We start from the raw sequence: 24,475 nt of genomic DNA, 5'->3' as shown, positions 1-24,475 counted from the left end.
GGCGAGATCTTGATAGAAAGGAATAGATCATTTAGTAGCTTACCAATTTACTATCAAAACTTATACTAGAGACCAAAATCCATTGCAGAGAAATTAATTATTTTATTAAAAAAAATTTAGAGTAAGAAGACAAATTTAAAATTATTTAAAGTTAAATAAAAAATAGGAGAAACATCTAAAAAATTTAGAAAATAGAAATAAGAGAATAAGTTATTTAAAACATGACTCTCTTTAAGTAGTGGTAGAGATTCTCTAAAACAAAATGCTCAATTATAAAAAAAGGTTGTCTACTTATGCAATAACCTAAAATCTTATAAAATGTTATTATTTATTAATACATACATTTTCTATCAGACGTGATTTATAAAAAGGCATTTGTCAGTAGATGAATGAGAACATTATTAATGGTCTATCTATAGAACTAAGAGATGACTGGAAGGCAAATTAAATTTTGAAAGGGCACATGGTTATAAAATAGTAGTTTGAAAGTCTCCTTTTCTAGACTTTTCTTGGTCACAAATAAAAAAGAATTTGTTATATGAAAATGTAGATTTTGAAATGGAATAAAGTGAGTTTAAATTTTCAATGAAAAAAAGAAATTTATCCCATGAAAATTGAAACTGCTAAATTAGCTTCACAATGTCTTACAATTAGCAAAGTGACAAGAGGAAAAAAATATTAGAGGACATTGTTGTGTAGAAGTATGATAAAAATTATAGTTTACTATTAATTTTTTGTATAGATGTTGCAAACAGAAATAATGATGAAGATATATTAAGCTATAGTTTCACTAAAGATGTATAAAGGAGTTGGTTTTCTTCCGGATTAAATTATTTACTTGGGTTGTGCTAGTTAGTAGAATTAATATTAAGAATAGAGTAAACTTCCACTTATGATAATGTTTGTTTGTTGTATAACAAGAATGTTGAAAGTATACATTATTTAGTTATTTATTTTGTAAAGTTATGATATTTTATTGATTTAAGAAATAAATACTTAGTCCATCTTGGACAACATCAGAAATGAATGATTCTCACCAATTTACAACCTTATCACAATAACACTACTAGAAATAGAATTTTTTCAGACAAAAATTTTAGACAAAATTTATTCTATTTGAATGACTTTTTAATTTTGGACCAATTTGAGATAAATTTTAAACTCTTAGTGGAGGTTTTAGAAGAATATATTTTGTCCTAAATTTGTCTAAATTTTGACCCAAATTTTGGCGCAAAATTTTTTTTGGATGGGGCTAAAATTTTCTTACAAATTAACAACAAATTTGGACAAAAACTATAATTCGTCCATATTTTATCTGAATATGTGCAATAACTTCAGATGGAATTTATAAGACTCCAAATTTTTAAAAAATAAAATAAATAATAAATTATTTATAATTTATTATATTTATTCGCAATTATATTTTTAGAGATTTTTATACTGAACTAGACATTTTCTTATTTATGATTTGCAACTTTAGAAATGGAAAAATAATGAGAGTTTTATATACTTAATTTTGAATATTTAGATTTTGAGCTTTATTTTATGATTTTAAAAGAAATTAATTTTTATTATCTCTAATTCTTAAATTAGAGTAATTATTTAAAAATAATTTGTAATTTTATGAATAAATAGTGCTTTCTTTTAAATATAATTTTGTTGAATTAAAATTAGTTTTCAATTATTATATATCCCTAATTTTTATTAAAATTACCAAACTATCCAAAAATCTCCAAATTAAAACCCTAACATTAAGCACACCTCACACACACTCATCCCCTTTTTCCTTATCTCAGCGCCGTCCCCCCTTTTCCTTTACCCTCAGCATACAGCACAACATACACACTCCACTCATGAAGCTTGCACGCGTAGAAGAGAAGAAGGAAAAGAGAGGTAGCGCCGACGGAGGGAAGGTTGCTGCCGCCGTCGCCACCGTGTCACTGAAGGAAGCCCGAGACAGAGAGGAGGGATACGCAAGCCAGGGACCATGACCAGGGGAGGAAGCCGCCGCATTGCCGTCGGACTCCATCGTCACTATTGGGAGAGCAAAACCGCAAGAGAGAGAGACACGGGTGAGAAAGGGAGGGTCACGCCCAGCCGCCGTTGCCGCTATTCACGCTGTCACCTCCAGCTGCGTCGCGGTCGTTCGTGCCCGCCATTGCGAAAGCTGTCACCGTGCATGTCATCTTTAGAGAAGCAGAAGGAAATGGAAAGAAGAAAGCTACTTCGTTCACTGCTTCTTGCGCCACCATTCGTCGCTTCCATCGTTGCTGTTCACTCCAATAGTCGCTGCTGTGGTGGTTGCCGTGCCTCTAGTCGCCAAAAACTACTGTTGCAGCTATATCTGCTTCGTTCTTTGATTCTTCTCTGAGTTCAGTAAGTCGCTCTTGTCCCGGAACCCTTATCGTTGTTATTCGGTTATAATTTATTGAGTTTTACGCGATGTTAATATCTCAGGGTTGAGTTTTGGTTCTTGCATGCTATGTTTGATGAACTGTTGCCGCTGCGAAGATCGACTGAGTTCACGCCGCTGTTGCGAATTAAGAGTTTTTAAGAAATTTTGTCTATGTGGTTAAGTCGCGATCGAGGTAGGGAAAATTCTTAAACTCTATTTACTTTCAAGAATTGTTACGAGTCGATATTAATGCAAAAAATGTATTTTTATGATTTTTGTAAGTCTTAAAGATTGAATTGAATTGCCTTGGATAAATGAGATTGTTTATCTGATTGAATTATTGATTGATTGAGGAGGCTGGATATTCGGATTGTCTTATCGATTATGTTGAGTTGGCTGTTGTTGGAATGATTGTTGGATAATTTTGTATTAGTTGTAGAATTGGTTAACTGAGTTTGAATTAAGAATTTAATGTAAGGTTGGGATTCTTGCCTTGCTTGATTGGTTGATGAATTAATTGAGATTGTTTAGTTGGGTCTTATGCTTAGTTTGAAGTTATTATGATAATGGTTGGATTGGGGTTGTTTTCTGAATATTAAGACTAGTTGTTTGTTGCAAGTTTGGTTTAAATTGTGATTTACTAGAATCAGTTTGATTTTGTTGGTAATGAAATAAGATTTGGAAATTATTTGAAAAGAGTTTAAGAAATGGTTTGGTTGGGATCCTTGAAGAGTGGCAAAAGTCTAAGTTCTAGAGGAGATGCTGCCAAAATTTTTTGAGAAATTGAAAGTTCTGTTTTGGTTAAATTGATTAAAGAACTATTTGATTTGATTTTGATTTTATTAAAGGAAGGAGTAGGTCTTGAGGAGTTTTAGCAAATTTTTAAGTAGTATTGAAGAATAAAAGTTTGTGTTTCAATTAGAATTTATAATTGGGAATTTAAAATGGTTTTAAAACTTTTGGGAAAACTTTTTAAAACTTGAGGTGAAGTTAAAGTTAGTTTTGGAAAATCGATTTTTGAGAACTCATTTTTAAAACAAAAGTGAGCTTCATTCAATTAACTCCAATCTAAAAGTTATGTTCTTGGGGATTCTCCAATAAATATGAAGGAACGGATTATTGAAGTCTGTTACATTATTTCTTGAGCCTTTTAAAAAGAGTTTAAATTTGAAAATCGTTTTGAAGTTAGCTTGAGGAAATTGAGAATGAATGAGACATGATTAATTGCAATGATGATATTGATGAGTTGAATGTCGGGAAGGCAGTAGGGTGCTAATCCCTCGATATATTTCCCTACATTTTTTATGATAGTGATGAGTTGGAAGTGGGAAAGGTGGTAGGGCGCTAATCCCTCGATTCATTCTTTCGCATTCTTTGTGAATTGTGTTTTGTGGGATGTGAGGAAGGTGGTAGGGCACTAATCTCCCAATGTTTTCCCTCATATTCTATGTCTCTTTGTCTGCAACATGGTAGGACACTAATCCGTCGACCGGTATGGCACGACCTCACTAGGGGAAGGTGGTAGGACACTATTCCCCCGATTTAGTCCCCCTAGTGTTTGCCTCCAGGAAAATGTGGTAGGGCACTAATTCCCCGACCTTATGCCTCCTGGAGATGCACATTCGAGAGACAGTATCCGGATTTACTACCAGATGTGTCGGGTTCTGGCAGTGTAACTGACATGTGAGTTTACGGCCAGTAGGATAGGCATGCATCATGTTACATTTTTTTTCTTTGTTTGGATGTGCTTAAGTGTTTTGGTTTGCTATCTGGTGAATTCTGTTTAACTAGTAACTATGATACTTGTTGTAACTGTTCTTTAAATGTGTTTGCCTTGTATTTGTTTGTTCTTATGATTGATTTCTATTTTGAAGTATTGGTGGTGGATTAATGATAGTGGTGATTTGTTTTAAATTAGGCCGGAGGTAAAGTTGATTTGATTTGGGTTAGAGGTTGGGATTGGTTGGATCAGTGGTAAGTTTATTTAAAATATTTTTTTTAGTAAGCGGTAAAAAGTATAGGATGTTATTTTGTGTGAAATTTTATATGAAAAATATAAGTTTTAGATTTGGACAATGAACTGACTATCACTACGACTGAAAATAGTTTAATTTAAAATATCTTCTTATAACAATTCTTAAAAACCTTCTACTGAGAATCAGCGAGGACGATGTTCTCACCCCCTACAAACTTCTCTTTCTAGGACAAACAAGGAACCAGAGGAAGTTTTTGCTAAGTCTTTAGTTGTACTATTTTTTATTGTGTATAAGTTATAGTTTTTCCTTCGCCTTTGTCATTATAACTATGTAAAAGGGATATGAGTTGTATGATTGGTATGTATATAACATGTATAAGTTATGTGCGCATATTTATTTTCAAATAAAAAGAAATTTCGATTTCTCAAAGATATAGCGATATGGTTTCGAGTTAAAGGCTCATATCTTATTATTAAATATATGAAAGTTGTCGTAATATTCTCGTTATCATAGTCGCACAACCGAAAGTGTGACAATCTGATAGTAAGGGAATTATATTATGGTATCAGAGCAGTCTTTTCTGTAGAGCCTGAAGAATAGATTGACTATGCTTCAATTGTATACTCTGAGCGTCTGTCATGTAGTAGGTCTTGTCCTGATGATGAGAGTCAGAGCTTTATGCACATGACTGTTTAATGATTAACTCTGTTAGTCTACCGTGCACATTTTCTAGTATTCATTTTGGCCAACCTAATGCTATAGGTCTGTGTATTTGGGAACATTAATGGGTTATCATAGACGATATAGGAGCATAAGTAATGCGACTCGGGGGTTTTGGGAGACGTTAGAAGTTGAAGTTTGGGAAGTTGGAGCTCTGAAGTTAGGACAAGCCCAATGTGTGGACGTTAAGCGCGTTGTTTTAACCCCAGCCTGTTTTATAACATTTTACTGCCTTGCTTTACCATCGTATGTTTAAACCATATTATCTTTTGCATCAAGCCCGCCTTGTAACTTCTGCTTTGCAATCATACTTCTAGCCTTATATCTTTATACCATCTGAAAATCCAAGTAATTGAAACTGTATATGTATATATATGAGTCGAGACTTTGTGCTTTTCCATAAGGTGTTTTAAAAAGTAAAGTGTTGAATAAATATAATATTCTGTGTATTGCGTTAGTTTTCGAGGACAAAAATTTTTATAAGTGTGGTAAGATGTAAGACCCAAGATTTTCAAAAGAAAAATAAATAATAAATTATTTATGATTTATTATATTTATTCACAATTATATTTTTAGAGATGTTTATACTGAACTGGACATTTTCTTATTTATGATTTGCAACTTTAGAAATTAAAAATAATGAGAGTCTTATATGCTTAATTTTGAATATTTAGATTTTGAACTTTATTTTATGATTTTAAAGGAAATTAATTTTTATTATCTCTAATTTTTGAATTAGAGTAATTATTTGAAAATAATTTGTAAGTCTACGAATGAATACTGCTTTCTTTTAAATATAATTTTGTTGAATTAAAATTGGTTTTCAATTACTATACATCCCTAATTTTTATTAAAATTACCAAACTACCCAAAAGTTCTCAAATTGAAACCCTAACCCTAGAATAATCTCATCAAACTACCCAAATTGAATAATCTCATCAAGCTGGCCATAGAAATCATTTTCATATCCCCCATAACATGTACCTTTGACATATTCCATAATTCTGAGTTGACTTCTCATTTGCATAGGATCTAGTGTGAAACTTGAAGCCATTGACTTTGTAGATAGACCAACATTTAACAATTCTCAAAGGATCCCGTGCCAAAGAATAAATATTTAAATTTGCCACATTATGTAATGGATCATGTACCTATATTAAATAAGAACCAATAAGTTAGAATATAATACGTCGTCTAAAAAAATGTGTGTACAATAAAAATATTATATCATGTTGACTTACATATTCTTTAAACCACTTTACAAAATTCGCTTCAATAAATTGATCAACTTGTTCATCACTTAAAGTAACATGATCCTGGCATATTAAGTCTACAAATATCCTATAATGCATGAATTTCAAAGAAATAATTTATTAATATAAAATATATTATTAATAGTAAAAATATATAAAAAGATACGTACTCACTCAATATATAGCTTAATTTCATCACATTTTATTAATATATGATTCATGGTTGCATTGAATTCTTTGTTATCTAAATAATGAGTTTTGCATTCACCAACCAAACAACTAGGCAAATTAAAAATAGATAAAGGTTGTTGTATTGACTCATCACCTACATCATTTCGCTTTGTAACGATGTTAGAATGGTTGAAATAGTACTCACAAAAGTGAGAAATTTCCTCAATTAGGTATGATTTGTAACACCCTACCACATATAGTCTTATGCTTAAGTCATAAAATAGAGGTGGCGAGGTATTACAATCTCTAAAAGTAAAATATAATAATAATAATAGTTTAAAGGAATTTTATAACGAGGAGCTTTCGAAGGAAAATTTAAAACAAAAGTTGTAACGCTCACTTAAACGGAAAACTTGCATACGAAGAAACGTAAGATATATATATATATATATATATATATATATATATATATATATATATATATATATATATATGAAAAGGGAGTGTCAAAAGATACAAAATATTCAAGCTCCAGGCTCAACCTGCGAAGCCAAGGTTGGCGGAGAATATTTACATAAGTATATACAAGTCCTAAGATCTAAAATACTAAAAAACAACCTTAGTTCTTCATCAAGCCTCTATGAGGCACAAGAGTGAAGTATATAAAAGGAGAAATCTAAGGATATATATACTTATACATAACAAAGCATAAAAACCCAAAGTCCCATCTTTGCTACAGAGTAAGTCCAGACACTTAGCCAGATGCCTCTCGACCTGCATAAAAAAATAACAATATCGTATGGGATGAGAACATGGGGGTTCTCAGTATGGTTGAGATGCCCACATACATAATATATAAGGTTCCGAAAAAGCTAGAGACAATCCTAGAACTTCGACACTCAGATATAAACTTAAAGGAATAAACTGAACCATAAATTTGATAAAACTCTCTAAGGTATCCAAGTCACAATATATCTCTAACTCTGCAGTTTATTTTCTAGCCCAAATAAACTCAACCCTGCTTCCGGCCAGTTCAAAACAAATCATCATTATTATCAGTCCACCTCCAAAGTATTCAAAACAGAAGACAATCACAAACACAAGCAAATACAAGGCAAACACATTTAAAGAACAGTTACAGCAAGTATCACAGTTATCAGTTAAACAAAATTTATCAGATAGGCAAACCAAAAACAATTATGCACACCTAAACCAAGCAAACAAATACAACATGATGCATGCCTGTCCTACTGGCCGTGAGCTCACGTGTTGGTTAATTGCCAGATCCCAACACATTCGGTAGCTAACCCGATAATAATCTCTCAACTGTGCATCTCCAGGAGGCATAAAATTAGGGGATTAGTGTCCTACCACCTTCTCCTGGAGACAGACACCAGGAGGAATAAATTGGGATATTAGTGCCCTACCACCTTCTCCTAGTGAGGCCGTGTCATACCGGTTGAGGGATTAGTACCCTACCACCTTCCTCACATCCCACAAAACACAACCACAAGGAATGCGGGGGAAAAAATCGAAGGATGAGCGCCCTACCGCCTTCCCCAGCTCCAACAATCATAATCTCATTTTAATCATCGTGATCATTTTTAACATAATCCAATCAAAGCAAATGGGGGAAGGGGGAGAATCGATGGATGAGTGCCTTACCGCCTTCCCCACATCCAACAAAACACATTCATACCATCATCATGTCCATTCACTCTCAAATTCATCATTTTCCAAGCTTACTTCGCCCCCAAGCTACCTTTCCTTCCTAGCTTCATCTCATTACTATGTATTCCACTAAGATCTAGGGATTAAAAGAGTAAAAATAGAGGTTTAGAGGTTCAAAATTACATTTTAAAACACAAAACTCACTTTGGTTATTTCAAGGGTCACGCATACGCGTGGGCATGTTTTTCTTGCTCGAGTATGCATGCACCTTGCTCACGTACGTGAGATGCCCAACCCGAAAGGGTTGGTCATGTCGCGTGCAGGTGGTCACGTACGCGAGTTCTGTAGAGTGGGTAAAAATGCTAGTGTTGCAGAATTTCAATTTTGCACACCAAAATTCCGACGCGCATTGATGAGCGGATAATTTATACGCTTTTTGGCATTGTTTTTAGATAGTTTTTAGTAGGATCTAGCTATTTTTTAGTATATTTTTATTAGTTCTTAAGCAAAATTCACATTTCTGGACTTTACTATGAGTTTGTGTGTTTTTCTATGATTTCAGGTATTTTCTGGCTGAAATTGAGGGACCTGAGCAAAAATCTGATTCAGAGGCTGAAAAAGGACTACTGATGCTGTTGGATTCTGACCTCCCTGCACTCGAAATGAAATTTTTGGAGTTATAGAAACCCAAATGGCATGCTCTCAATTGCGTTTGAAAGTAGACATCCTAGGCTTTCCAGAAATATATAATAGTTCATACTTTACTCGAGTTTTGACGATGCAAACTGGCGTTCAAACGCCAACTTCCTGCCCTATTCTGGCGTTAAACGCCAGAAATAGGATAGAAGTTGTAGTTAAACGCCCAAACTGGCATAAAAACTGGCGTTTAACTCCAAGAAAAGTCTCTACACACAAAAGCTTCAATGCTCAGCCTAAGCACACACCAAGTGAGCCCGGGAGTGGGTTTCTGCATCATTTACTCATTTTCGTAATCCTGGTAACTAGTTTTAGTATAAATAGGACTTTTTATAATTGAACTCACATATTTTGATCATCCTTGATATTGGGATCAAGTCTTTGAACCCTTTTTGATTGTTTCATGTTATTTGGGAGGCATGGCCATTCGGCCGTGTCTGGACCTTCATCACTTATGTATTTTCAATGGTAGAGTTTCTACACACCATAGATTAAGGTGTGGAGCTCTGCTGTTCCTCGAGTATTAATGCAAAGTACTATTGTTCTTCTACTCAATTCAAGCTTATTCTTATTCTAAGATATTCACTCGCACTTCAATCTGATGAATGTGATGATCTGTGACACTCATCATCATTCTCCCTTATGAACGCGTGCCTGACAACCACTTCCGTTCTACATGCTATAGCTTGAGTGTGTATCTCTTGGCCTCTTGGTCCACGATGCATGGTTGCCTCTCCTGACAACAGAGCCTTCCATTCCGTGAGATCAGAGTCTTCGTGGTATAAGCTAGAATCAATTGGCAGCATTTTTGAGATTTGGAAAGTCTAAACCTTGCTGTGGTATTCCAAGTAGGATCTGGGATGGGATGACTGTGATGAGCTTCAAACTCGCGAGTGCTGGGTGCAGTGATAGTGTGCAAAAGGATCATTGGATCTTATTCCGACACGATCGAGAACTGACAGATGATTAGCCCTACGTCACCCGTAGCTGGCCCATTTTCACTAAGAGGATGAACGGTAGCCATTGACAACGGTGATCCCCCTTCATACAGCTTGCCATGGAAAGGAGTATGAATGATTAAATGAAGACAATAGAAAAGCAGAGATTCAAAAGGAATAACGCATCTCCATACGCTTATCTGAAATTTCCACCAATAAATTACATAAGTATCTCTATCTTTATTTTATGTTTATTTATCTTTTAATTATCAAAACTTCATAACCATTTGAATCCGCCTGACTGAGATTTATAAGATGACTATAACTTGCTTCAAGCTGACAATCTCCGTGGGATCGACCCTTACTCACGCAAGATTTATTACTTGGACGACCCAGTGCACTTGCTGGTTAGTTGTGCAAAGTTTTGAAAAAGAGTTGAGATTACAATTGTGTGTACCAAGTTGTTGGCGCCATTGAGATCACAATTTCGTGCACCAAGTTTTTGGCGCCGTTGCCGGGGATTGTTCGAGTTTGGACAACTGACGGTTCATCTTGTTGCTTAGATTAGGTAATTTTCTTGTTGTTTCAACCTTTATTGTATTTTCAAAAAAAAATTTCAAAAATTTTTCAAAAATTTTTTCTTTGTTTTCGTTTTTCCAAAAAGATATTTTCGAAAAATCCAAAAAAATTTAATAAAATCATAAAAACAAAAATAATTTTATGTTTCTTGTTTGAGTCTAGAGTCAAGTTTTGAGTTTGGTGTCAATTGCATTTTTAATTTTTCTAAAAAAAAAATTTCGAAAACTCATGCATGGTGTTCTTCATGATCTTCAAGTTGTTCTTGGTAAGTCTTCTTATTTGATCTTTACAATTTTATTATTTTGTGCTTTTTCTTGTTTTTCATATGCATTTTAGAATTATTAGAATCTAAACATTGAAAATTTCTAAGTTTGGTGTCTTGCATGTTTTTCCTTTCTTGAAAATTTTTCAAAAATAAGTTCTTGATGTTCATCATGATCTTCAAAGTGTTCTTGGTGTTCATCTTGACATTCATAGTGTTCTTGCATGCATCATTGGTTTTAATCCAACATTTTTATGTGTTGAGTCATTTTGTGGTTTTTCTCTTTCCTTATTAAATTCAAAAAATCAAATAATATATCTTTTTCTTATTTTCCTCATAATTTTCGAAATATTTGGGTTGACTTAGTCAAAATTTTTAAAATAAGTTGTTTCTTATGAGTCAAGTCAAATTTTCAATTTCAAAAATCCTATCTTTTCAAAACTTTTTCAAAAATCAAACCTTTTTCATCTTTTCTTTCATGTTTTTTGAAAATTTTAAAAATTATTTTTCAAAATCTTTTTCTTAATTTCATTTTAAAATTTCAAAAACTTTACTAACAATTAATGTGATTGATTCAAAAATTTCAAGTTTGTTACTTTCTTGTTAAGAAAGGTTCAACCTTTAAATTCTAGAATCATATCTTTTAGTTTTTTGTTAGTCATGTCATCAACTTTAATTTTAAAAATCAAATCTTTTTAATTTCCTTTTCAAATATTTTTTTTTCAAAATAAATTTCAATCATATCTTTTTAATCATATCTCTTTCAAATCATATCTTTTTCAAAATCAATTTCAAAATCTTTTCTAACTTCTTATCTTTTTAAAATTGATTTTCAAATCTTTTTCAATTAACTACTTAACTCTTTTGTTTGATTTTAAAATTCTTATCTTTTTCAAAAGCACCTAACTACTTTTCTCTCTCTAATTTTCGAAAATCACCTTCCTCTTTTTCAAAATTCTTTTTAATTAACTAATTGTTTTAAATTTTAATTTTACTCTATTTCTTCTCTTAATTTTTGAATTCTAACAAAATTTTAAAATAAAAACAAAAATATTTTCTTTTTTATTTTAATTATTTTCAAAAATTCTCTCTCTCTCATCTTCTTCTATTTATTTATTTAATCACTAACACTCTTCTCTTCTTCTTATAATTCGAACCCTCTCTCCCTCTCTGAGTTCGAATTCTTCATCTCTTCTCTTTACATCATTCTTCTATTCTTTTCTTCTTCTACTCACATAAAAGAATCTCTATACTATGACATAGAGGATTCCTCTTCCTTTTCTGTCCTCTTCTTTTTCATATGAGCAGGAGCAAGGGCAAGGACATTCTTGTTGAAGCAGATCCTTAACCTGAAAGGACTCTGAAGAAGAAGCTAAGAAAAGCTAAAGCACAACAATCCAGAGAAAACCTTACAGAGAATATCGAAAAAGAAGTAATGGCCGAACCCAACAACAATGCAAGGAAGATGCTTGGTGACTTCACTGCACCAAATTCCAACTTCCATGGAAGAAGCATCTCAATCCCTGCTATTGGAGCAAACAATTTTGAGCTAAAGCCTCAATTAGTTTCTCTGATGCAACAAAATTACAAGTTTCATGGACTTCCATTAGAAGATCCTTTTCAGTTCTTAACTGAATTCTTGCAGATCTGTGATACTGTTAAGACCAATGGAGTTGATCTTGAGGTCTATAAAATTATGCTTTTCCCTTTTACTGTAAGAGACAGAGCTAGAATATGGTTGGACTCTCAACCTAGAGATAGCCTGAACTCTTGGGATAAGCTGGTCACAGCTTTCTTAGCCAAATTCTTTCCTCCTTAAAAGCTGAGCAAGCTTATAGTGGATGTTCAAACCTTCAGGCAGAAAGAAGGTGAATCCCTCTATGAAGCTTGGGAAAGAAACAAGCAACTGACCAAAAAGTGTCCTTCTGACATGCTCTCAGAATGGACCATCCTGGATATATATTATATACAAGCAAATAACCAGTTCATGTACACCTCTGAAAGGAATTCTGTGAGTAATGGGATGCCCTAGAGGAAGGGAGTTCTTGAAATTGATGCTCTGAATGCCATATTGGCTCAGAACAAAATGTTGACTCAGCAAGTCAATATGATTTCTCAGAGTCTGAATGGTTTGCAAAATGCATCCAACAGTACTAAAGAAGCATCTTCTGAAGAAGAAGCTTATGATCCTGAGAACCCTGCAATGGCAGAGGTGAATTACATGGGTGAAGCCTATGAAAATACCTATAATCCCTCATGGAGAAATTATCCAAATTTCTCATGGAAGGATCAACAAAAGCCTCAACAAGGCTTTAATAATGGTGGAAGAAATAGGTTTATCAATAGCAACCCTTTTCCATCATCCTCTCAGGAACAGACAAAGAATTCTGAGCAAAGCCCCTCTAACTTAGCAAACATAGTCTCTGATCTATCTAAGGCCACTCTAAGTTTCATGAATGAAACAAGGTCTTCCATTAGAAATTTGGAGGCACAAGTGGGCCAGCTGAGTAAAAGAGTCACTGAAACTCCTCCTAGTACACTCCCAAGCAATACAGAAGAGAATCCAAAAAAATAGTGCAAGGCCATAACCTTACTTGGTGTGGCCGAACCTAGATAAGAGACGGAGGACGTGAATCCCAGTGAGAAAGACCTCATGGGACATCCTTTGGACAAAAAGGAGTTCCCAATTGAGGATCCTAAAGAATCTGAGGCTCATCTAGAGACCATAGAGATTCCATTGAACCTACTTCTGCCATTCATGAGCTCTGATGACTATTCCTCCTCTGAAGATGATGAAGATATTACTGAAGGGCAAGTTGCCCATTATTTAGGAGCAATCATGAAGCTGAATGCCAAGCTATTTGGTAATGATACTCGGGAGGATGAACCTCCATTGCTCATTAATGAACTGAATACCTGGGTTCAGCAAATTTTACCTCAAAAGAAATAGGATCCAGGTAAATTCTTAATACCATGTACCATAGGCACCATGACCTTTGAGAAGGCTTTGTGTGACCTGGGGTCAGGTATTAACTTCATGCCACTCTTTGTAATGGAGAAACTAGGAATCTTTGAGGTACAAGCTGCAAGAGTCTCACTAGAGATGGAAGACAAATCAATGAAACAGGCTTATGGACTAGTAGAGGACGTGCTAGTGAAGGTTGAAGGCCTTTACATCCCTGCTGATTTCATAATCCTAGACACTGGGAAAGATGAGGATGAATCCATCATTCTTGGCAGACCTTTCCTAGCCACAGCAAAAGCTGTGATTAATGTTGACAGAGGAGAGTTGGTCCTTCAATTGAATGAGGAATACCTTGTATTCAAGACTCAAGGTTCTCCTTCTGTACACATGGAGAAGAAGCATGAAAAACTTCTCTCAATACAGAGTCAAACAAAGCCCCCACATTTAAACTCTAAGTTTGGTGTTGAGAGGCCACAACCAAACTCTAAGTTTGGTGTTGAGAGGCCCCAACCATCTCTGATTATCTGTGAGGCTCCATGAGAGCCCACTATCAAGCTATTGACAGAAGCGCTTATTGGGAGGCAACCCAATTTTTATTTATCTATGTTATTTTATGTTTTCTTTAGGTTGATGATCATGTGGAGTCACAAAAACAACTGCAAAAATCAAAGCAAAATCAAAAACAACATTAAAAACAGCACACCCTGGAGGAAAAACTTACTGGCGTTTAAACGCCAGTAAGGGTAGCAGGATAGGAATTAAACACCCAGTCTAGCACCATTCTAGGCGTTTAACGCCAGAAAGAAGCACCAGACTGGCATTTAACGCCAGAAACAGGCTACAGCTTGGCAATAAACGCCAGGAAAGGTATAAAAGCTGGTGTTTAACGCCAGAAACAGGTAGCAGTCTGGCGTTAAATGCCAGAATTGCACTCTAAGGGCGTTTTGCATGCCTAAATGGAGCAAGGATGAGAAGTCCTTGACCTCTTAGGATCTGTGGACCCCACAGGATTCCCACCTACCCCACATCTCTCTCTTTCTCCCCCACACTCCTATATAAACCCCTCCACACTCATTCATTTTCACACATTACCAACACTACTTCTACCCCTTGGCCAAACCACATACCACCCTCCATCTCCTTTATTTTTCACTTCTTCCCCTCTTTCTTTCTTTTTTTGCTCGAGGACGAGCAAACCTTTTAAGTTTGGTGTGGTAAAAGCATTGCTTTTTATTTTTGCATAACCATTTATGGCACCTAAGGCTGGAAAAACCTCTAGAAAGAGGAAAGAGAAGGCAATTGCTTCCAACTCCGAGTCATGGGAGATGGAGAGATTCATCTCAAAGGTCCATCAAGACCACTTCTATGAAGTTTTGGCAAAGAAGAAAGTGATCCCTAAGGTTCCTTTCATGCTCAAGAAGAATGAGTATCCGGAGATTCGACATGAGATCCAAAAAAGAGGTTGGGAAGTTCTCACCAACCCCATTCAACAAGTCGGAGTCTTAATGGTTCAAGAGCCAATGCATGGATCACTAGGAACCATGATCAAAGTATGAACCCGAATCTAAAAAATTGGCTTACAACTTGCCAATGATACAAGAAAACGCACACCCCTACACTAGAAGGGTCAACTTTGATCAAAGGTTGGACCAAGTCCTCATGGACATATGTGTGGAAGGAGCTCAATGGAAAAGAGACTCAAGAGGCAAGCCGGTTCAATTGAGAAGACCGGACCTTAAGCTTGTGGCTAAAGGATGGTTGGAGTTCATCCAACGCTCCATCATTCCTACTAGCAACCGATCTGAAGTGACTGTAGATTGGGCCATCATGATCCATAGTATCATGATTGGGGAGCAAGTGGAAGTTCATAAGATCATACCTCTAGAACTCTACAAGGTGGCTGACAAGTCCTCTACTTTGGCAAGGTTAGCCTTTCCTTATCTCATTTGTCACTTATGCAATTCGGCTGGGATTGACATAGAAGGAGACATCCTCATTGAAGAAGACAAGCCTATCACTAAGAAAAGGATGGAGCAAACAAGAGAGCCCACTCATGGACCTCAACAAGAGCATGAGGAAATTCCTCATCAAGAAATCCATGAGATGTCTCAAGGGATGCATTTTCTTCTATATAACTATTGGGAGCAACTCAACACCTCTTTGGAAGGCTTGAGTTACAACATGGACCAACTAAGGGTGGAGCACCAAGAGCACTCCATCATTCTCCATGAGATTAGAGAAGATCAAAGAGCTATGAGGGAGGAGCAACAAAGGCAAGGAAGAGACATAGAGGAGCTCAGGCATTCCATTGGATCTTCAAGAGGAAGAACTAGCCGCCATCACTAAGGTGGACCCGTTCTTTGATTTCCTTGTTCTTATTTTTCTATTTTTCGAATTTGATGCTTTATGTTTGTCTATGTTTGTGTCTTCATTACATGATCATTAGTGTCTAGTGTCTATGTCTTAAAGCTATGAATAATTCCATGAATCATTCACCTCTCTTAAATGAAAAATGTGCCTAATTACAAAAGAACAAGAAGTACTTGGATTACATTTTATCTTGAAATTAGTTTAATTATTTTGATGTGGTGGCAATACTTTTTGTTTTCTGAATGAATGCTTGAACAGTGCATATTTTTGATAGTGAAGTTTATGAATGTTAAAATTGTTGGCTCTTGAAAGAATGATGAACAAAGAAAAATGTTATTGATAATCTGAAAAATCATGAAATTGATTCTTGAAGCAAGAAAAAGCAGTGAATAACAAAGCTTGCGAAAAAAAAGAATGGCGAAAAAAAAGAAAAGAGAGAAAGAAAGAAAAAGAAAAAGCAAGCAGAAAAAGCCAATAGCCCTTTAAACCAAAAGGCAAGGGTAAAGAGGATCCAAGGCTTTGAGCATTAATGGATAGGAGGGCCTAAAGGAATAAAATCCTAGCCTAAGCGGTTAAATCAAGCTGTCCCTAACCATGTGCTTGTGGCATGAAGGTCCAAGTGAAAAGCTTGAGACTGAGTGGTTAAAGTCGTGATCCAAAACAAAAAGAGTGTGCTTAAGAACTCTGGACACCTCTAACTGGGGACTCTAGCAAGCTGAGTCACAATCTGAAAAGGTTCACCTAGTTATGTGTCTGTGGCATTTATGTATCCGGTGGTAATACTGGAAAATAAAGTGCTTAGGGCCACGGCCAAGACTCATAAAGTAGCTGTGTTCAAGAATCAACATACTGAACTAGGAGAATCAATAACACTATCTAAAATTCTGAGTTCCTATGGATGCCAATCATTCTGAACTTCAAAGGATAATGTGAGATGCCAAAACTGTTCTGAAGCAAAAAGCTACTAGTCTCGCTCATCTAATTGGGACTAAGTTTCATTGATATTGTGAGATTCATTGTATATTCTCTTCTTTTTATCCTATTTTGTTTTCATTTGCTTGGGGACAAAGAACAATTTAAGTTTGGTGTTGTGATGAGTGGATAATTTATACGCTTTTTTGTGTTGTTTTTAGATAGTTTTTAGTAGGATCTAGCTATTTTTTAGTATTTTTTATTATTTTTAAGCAAAATTCACATTTCTGGACTTTACTATGAGTTTGTGTATTTTTCTGTGATTTCAGGTATTTTCTGGCTGAAATTGAGGGACCTGAGCAAAAATCTGATTCAGAGGCTGAAAAAGGACTGCTGATGCTGTTGGATTCTGACCTCCCTGCACTCGAAATATATTTTCTAGAGCTACAAAAACCCAAATGGCACGCTCTCAATTGCGTTGGAAATTAGACATCCTAGGAATTCCAGCAATATATAATCGTCCATACTTTACTCGAGTTTTGACGACGCAAACTGGTGTTCAAACGCCAACTTCTTGTCCTATTCTGGCGTTAAACGCCAGAAACAGGATAAAAGCTGCAGTTAAACGCCCAAACTGGAATAAAAATTGGCATTTAACTCTAAGAAAAGTCTCTACACATAAAAGTTTCAATGCTCAGCCCAAGCACACACCAAGTGGGCCCAGAAGTGGATTTCTGCATCATTTACTCATTTCTGTAATCATAGTAACTAGTTTTAGTATAAATAGGACCTTTTACTATTGAACTCACATCTTTTGATCATCCTTGATCTTGGGATCAGGTCTTTGAATCCTTTTTCAATTGTTTCATGTTATTTGAGAGGCATGGCCATTCGGCCATGTCTGGACCTTCATCACTTATGTATTTTCAATAGTGGAGTTTCTACACACCATAGATTAAGGTGTAGAGCTCTGCTGTTCCTCGAGTATTAATGTAAAGTACTATTGTTCTTCTATTCAATTCAAGCTTATTCTTATTCTAAGATATTCACTCGCACTTTAACCTGATGAATGTGATGATCTGTGACCCTCATCATCATTCTCCCTTATGAACGCGTGCCTGACAACCACTTCCGTTCTACATGCTATAGCTTGGGTGTGCATCTCTTGGCCTCCTGGTCCACGACGCATGGCTGCCTCTCCTGACAACAGATCCTTCCATTCTGTGAGATCAGAGTCTTCATGGTATAAGCTAGAATCAATTGGCAGCATTCTTGAGATCCAGAAAGTCTAAACCTTGTCTGTGGTATTCCGAGTAGGATCTGGGATGGGATGACTGTGACGAGCTTCAAACCCGCGAGTGCTGGGTGCAGTGACAGTGCGCAAAAGGATCATTGGATCTTATTTCGACACAATCAAGAACCGACAGATGATTAGCCCTATGTAACCCGTAGCTGGACCATTTTCACTAAGAGGATAGACGGTAGCCATTGACAACGGTGATCCCCCTACATACAGCTTACCATGGAAAGGAGTATGAATGATTGAATGAAGACAGTAGGAAAGCAGAGATTCAGAAGGAATAACGCATCTCCATACGCTTATCTGAAATTCCCACCAATGAATTACATAAGTATCTCTATCTTTATTTTATGTTTATTTATCTTTTAATTATCAAAACTTCATAACCATTTGAATCCGCCTGACTGAGATTTATAAGATGACCATAGCTTGCTTCAAGCCGACAATCTCCATGGGATCGACCCTTACTCACGTAAGGTTTTTACTTGGATGACCCAGTGCACTTGCTGGTTAGTTGTGCGAAGTTGTGAAAAAGAGTTGAGATTACAATTGTGCATACCAAGTTGTTGGCGCCATTGAGATCACAATTTCGTGCACCACGTACAACTTTCTTGTTTTAAAGAATTTTTCATCCGTTCTTTGAATGGCATAAACTTCACAGACCCAATTTTCATATGAAATAAGTTTGAAAGAATTTAGGGGTTCGGAAGCCAAGTTATGGCTTGCCAAAGTTTAGTCAAAAATTAATTTTTCTCAACAAATCTAAAACTTTTATTTTCACCAAATTTCTTTCAAAAACCGATAACTCACACCCCAAGTTAGCACTAATCGTGTACAAAACAATCTTATACCTATTCCATCTCTTCCATCACATGCAAATACCTATTTCTTAGCATTTTTATCATATACAATTTCACAAACAAATGCAACATAATTCACAAGTCATCCTACTATCATCAACATCATCATTCAATATCCTCATCAACTATCACAATTCACAATTCTCAATAGTTATTCTCATCAATCCTCAACATAATCACCAATCAACAACCCTTTTCAAGATAGCGCGGCATTTATTAAGACTACTAACTCCTAACATACATACATGCTTCAACCTAATTTATGGTCAACTAGCCTATGTTTTCACACGACATTACATATTATCTACGAGAAACCAAAATCATACCTTGGCCGATTTCCCGTGAAACCTGGAACGTCACAATTTGTCACCATTTCATAACACCAAAGATTTCAAAGTCTCACCAAATGGGTCTCCAACTCCCCAGAGTCCAATACCAAGTCTCCAACACCACCAATTTGTTTCCAAAGTACACAATCCAAACTAATTTCACAAAATAACAATAAAATTACCATAGGATTCACTAATTAGATAACTTAAAAAGGATTAAACATTTCCCAACTTAGCAATGGAATGACGAAGCAAGACCCAGCACATTCTCAAGGTTAATATGATCCTAAACATCAAGATTTAACCAAATATCAACACATGCACTCATTAATTTTCAAAATTAAGGGATGAGCATCTTGGAATGAGAATGAGACTTACCTACAAAATTGTTGGATGGGTCTTGTAGAGCTTGTTGCGGTGGTCGCGTAGTCGCAAATGGTGATCGGAGTTCCGGATAAAAAGTTATAAGGAATTGAAACTTGGGAGTGAGGGTTTGTGTTCTTCATGTGTTCTTTCCCCATTCTTTGTGGGAGGGGAAGAATGCTAAAGTTTATTTAAGTGTGGGCTAAAATGGGTTAGGCCTTGGGCCTAGTTTGGCCCGTTCAGCCCAATCTTGAGCCAAATTTTTTAAAATTGGTGTTAAAATTCATGTTTTGATTAATTCTATCTCATTAAACAATAAAATTCATATTTCTAATTTCTCTAATTAATTATTAATTTATTGGCTAATTACTTATTAATTTTGCGGGTTTTACATGATTCAATTATAGATCCTTCAACATGTGCTTTGTTCTTGACCTTTTTCTTAAAATGATGGAGAAACCTATCATAAAAAAATCATAAAAATTAAATAACAAACAATTGACTTAAAACAATAAGAAAAAAATTTGAGAATAAACATAAAAGTGTGACTAAGGTACTTCTCAATAGGATACATCTATCTATATTGCACAGGACCACCAAGTAATGCTTCAAATAAGGGGTGTACATGGGCTAGGCCACACTAGATTTGACCTAACCCAAACCCAAACCAAAATATATACCGGGCCTAGTTTATCGACCCTAACCTGGCCCTAGACCCGATGAAACCTACACACCTTCGGGTCGGGTGAAAATCGAATATAAACCGGGTGAAAACCAAGTCTTTAGTATGTAAAAATCTCTAAATCTCCAACCATTATTTCAAAATTATCTCCTCCTCCCATTGTTCGTATCCTAAACAAACAAAATCAAGAATAAATTCAGCAGTACTCAGCAACATATCAGAAGTTCAGCAACATTAGAACAAAATCCGAACAAAACACTAACACGAAGAAAAAAACACTAACAGGAAGAATAATAAAGACTTAATTAGAATAATAATGAAAATTCTTAACAAGAAATTCTAATCAAAATTCATAAATTTCAATAATCAAAATTCATAATCAGTACAGTTTAACAATTCATAGTATTTTTTCTTTGAAAATCTCTTTACAGGAATATTCACATTTTTTTACATGTATCTTCTTCTTGATATCAATTCAGCTACATAACTTGGATGCAAATGGCTTTAAATATTAGTATTTACACAACATCTCATCAATTTTAATTCCATATATATAATAAATCAATATATCACATCCATCAGATTAACCATCATCTAAGTCTGGTCTAGGACACGACTTAACATTTTTTTATATACATGAAAAGGGGTTTGGATGATTGACACTAACAGGAACTCAGGAAGAACAAAATTAATCAATATTATAAAGCCTTAATCAAACCACTAACAGGAACTCAGGAAGAACAAAAACAGAACCATGCACTAACAGGAAGATGAGAGAAACAAATTTCAAATTACCTAATCAGAAATTCTAATAACCAAATCTCAAATTTTAGAAGAGAAGCAATTTTAATAAGAAATTCCAAATTTCCAATAATCAGAACTCTAAATCCCTGATCATAAATTCCATTATTCAAATCCCTAATCTGAAATTCTAGTAACCAAATCCCTAATCAGAAATTCAAAACATATAATTTACCTGAACTGGACTTGAGCATGGGCTAGAAAAGAGAAGCAGACCAGCGACAGAAGCAGTTATTGTCGCCATCGTCGTTCAGGCCTTGAGGGTCAGAGAAGCTTCGTTGTTGTTTGCAGTTGTAATCGTCGAGAGATACGTCGTCACTAAGAGCTGAGAAGCAATGCACCACCATTGTGACTCCAAGGATAGGGAGCGGTGACTGGCACCGTCACGGTGCTATTGAGAGACAGAGAGAGGGCTGAGAGGGAAAGAGTGTGACGGTTGGTGAGAGGCACAGAGAGAGATGAACCGAAAAAACTAGCGGTGTCGTCGTCAGGGTCTGCAGGGAAGGGCTGCGAGGAAACTGAGCTCTGAGGGTGGGTGATGAATGGATTTTTGGTTGGTAAAGAATTCACAAATAAATCCTCGTTGCAAGTATAGTTTCTAAACCAACTAAAATTCTTTCATGCAAAAACTCGGTTATCACAAGTAACAAACTCCTAAAAATATAAATCGAAGTATTCAAACCTCAGATCGTCTCTCAAAGGAATTGCAGGGAAGTGTTCTTGCTATTGGTTGTGGGACATGTATATTTGGGGTTTTAAATAGAGTCAAGAAAGATAAATGGCAAGAGAATTAAACTAATAACTAAGAAGGCTCTTGGCAAGGTATATGAGAACTAGAAGTCCTATCCTCATTATCCTCCTCAATTGTGATATCAATTGTCCATTGCTCCCACTTAGTCAACCTTTAACTATGATGGAAAGTCAAGTGGATACATCAATTTGATTCCTCAAGTCCTAGTCAACTTTTAAGGAAAGACTAGCTTTAGTAAAATTCAAATCAATCAACAAAAGCATTAGATAACATCAAGAGTCACTAATTGTAGAACCTATGCACAATTACTCAAGAGGGGGGGGTGAATTGAGTATTGCAACAACAATGAATCTTTTTGCGAAAGTTAAAGACAATATACAAAAGTGTTATTGTACTAGTATTTTTCCAAGAGCTTAACTCAATTGCTAAGCATTTATAAGGAGCTTTTACTTTCCAATAGACACCAACTCAAATAAATTGATCAAGCTTTTCACCAATCGGACTTAAGCTACTCCTTAAGTACTTACGAAGCTACTTTTCGATCACAATTTATTTGCTCAAAGGTAAAAGACAATAATATTGAAGAGATGAGTTTGGAGAGATGCAAACGCTATTTAGAGTGGTTCGGCACAATCCTTGTCCTACGTCCACTTTCTTTCTCAATCGCAATTGAGAAGTTCCACTATTGCCAAGTTTCAAGGTGCTCGCGCAAAACCTTTTACAATCCGAGTCCTTAGTTTCTAACACCTCACGGTATATGATCACCACTCGTATACTAACCCACTCCACTTAGAGATACCTTCTCTAAGATTTGCCTTGAGTACTTAGTATACCTCTTTGGTATCCTCACCGACTATAGTGTTTATAACTCTTGACTCAACCTTGGAGATCACACTCCAATTTACAAAGTGTACAAGAAAACAATTCTCAAAGAATTGTTAAGATGAAATGAGTACTCTCTAGAAGAGTGTATGATTACAAGTTTAGCACTATTGAACCAATTGATATTGCTCTCTCAAATTGTGTATTATAACACCTTAAAAAATGTGTAGAATGAAAGAATATGAACAAGATAGTTTGCAAATACTCAAGTTGCTGAAATAAGGCTTCAATCCATCTATTTATAGATTCCCCAAACCTTAGAAACGTTGGGGAATTAATGGGATGGAGCCTTTTTGTCAAAACTAGCCGTTTTTTATGTTTTTGAATTATTTGCATCGATGCATAACACTTTGCATCGATGCAAATGTGTCTTTGAAGCTGAAATTTGAATTTTCAGCTAGGTTGCATCGATGCAAACATCTTTGCATCGATTCAACAAGTCGTCGCATGCTTTGCATCGATGCAAGATGAGTGTGCATCGATGCAAACCTTAAAGAATGGCTTAAAATCACTTTAAAATACTTAGGATTGATCTCAAACTTGTTGGAGTCAATTCCTATGCTTTTGTACCTTTGAAAACAAGTTTTAAACCATTTGGCTAGCATCGAATTGCAAGATGTGCATCAAAACATTTTGTAAGTGTGTGTTGAGAGATTTAGCAATTGGTTCTTAACAAGAAGTTACCTAAGTCCTAAGACACTATACTTGTCTTTAAATGTTGTGGACTTGAGTTTCTTGTTGTTGTTGTGTTGCTTTCAACTCTTCATTCCTCAACGTTGAATGTTGGTTGATCTTTCAACATGCTTGTTCATTCAAGTTGTTTGTTGGTTTGTCTTTCATGTCGTTTGTTGGTTTGTCATTCATCAAAACCTACGAATACAAACTTCGCATACAAGCAACATGATTTACACTAATTACTCAACCAATGCCAAGAGGAGAAAAATTTACTCTAGCATCCAACCAAGCATTTTCTCAAACACTTGGAAGGCATAAAAAGGAAAGTAAAATCAAATTGCAAGAAAAGTAGATCTACAACTACTAATTGCAAGGAAATTAACAACAACAAATCAAATCAACAATAAAGGAACAAGAAACATAAATTGCATTAAAAGAGAAATAGATGAACAAGAGTACATCAACATAAAAGTAAAGAATTATAAGGAGTAAAGTACAAAATTAGAGAGAGGACATGTAGATGAACAATAATTGATAAAGGAAGAGTAAATCAAAGCAAGAATTTACCCTAGATCTAAGAAATCCTAATCTAACCTAATCCTAATTCTAGAGAGAAGAGAGAGCTTCCCTCTCTAGAAGCTAACTAAAGCCTTAACTAAACTAAACTATGACTAAAGATGTTGATTCCCCTTGAATCCTTGGTTTAAATAGCATCTGAAGTGAGTTGGATTTGGGCCTGGGAAGCCCATAAATCGCCCACAGCGGATTCACTTTAATAAGGTCACGTGCGAGCATCGACGCGTACGCGTGGGTCACGCGTGCACGTCGCTTGACAATTTTCTATCTACGCATACGCGTCATATACACGTACACGTCGCCATGAGACTTCACATTCCACGCGTGCGCGTCTGCTGTGCTTGTGCG

Source organism: Arachis hypogaea, chromosome 9 (genome assembly GCF_003086295.3).
Source record: "Arachis hypogaea cultivar Tifrunner chromosome 9, arahy.Tifrunner.gnm2.J5K5, whole genome shotgun sequence".
Classification (NCBI taxonomy): domain Eukaryota; kingdom Viridiplantae; phylum Streptophyta; class Magnoliopsida; order Fabales; family Fabaceae; genus Arachis; species Arachis hypogaea.
The sequence above is the reverse complement of the archived record's forward strand: the minus strand, read 5'-3'. Positions refer to the sequence as shown.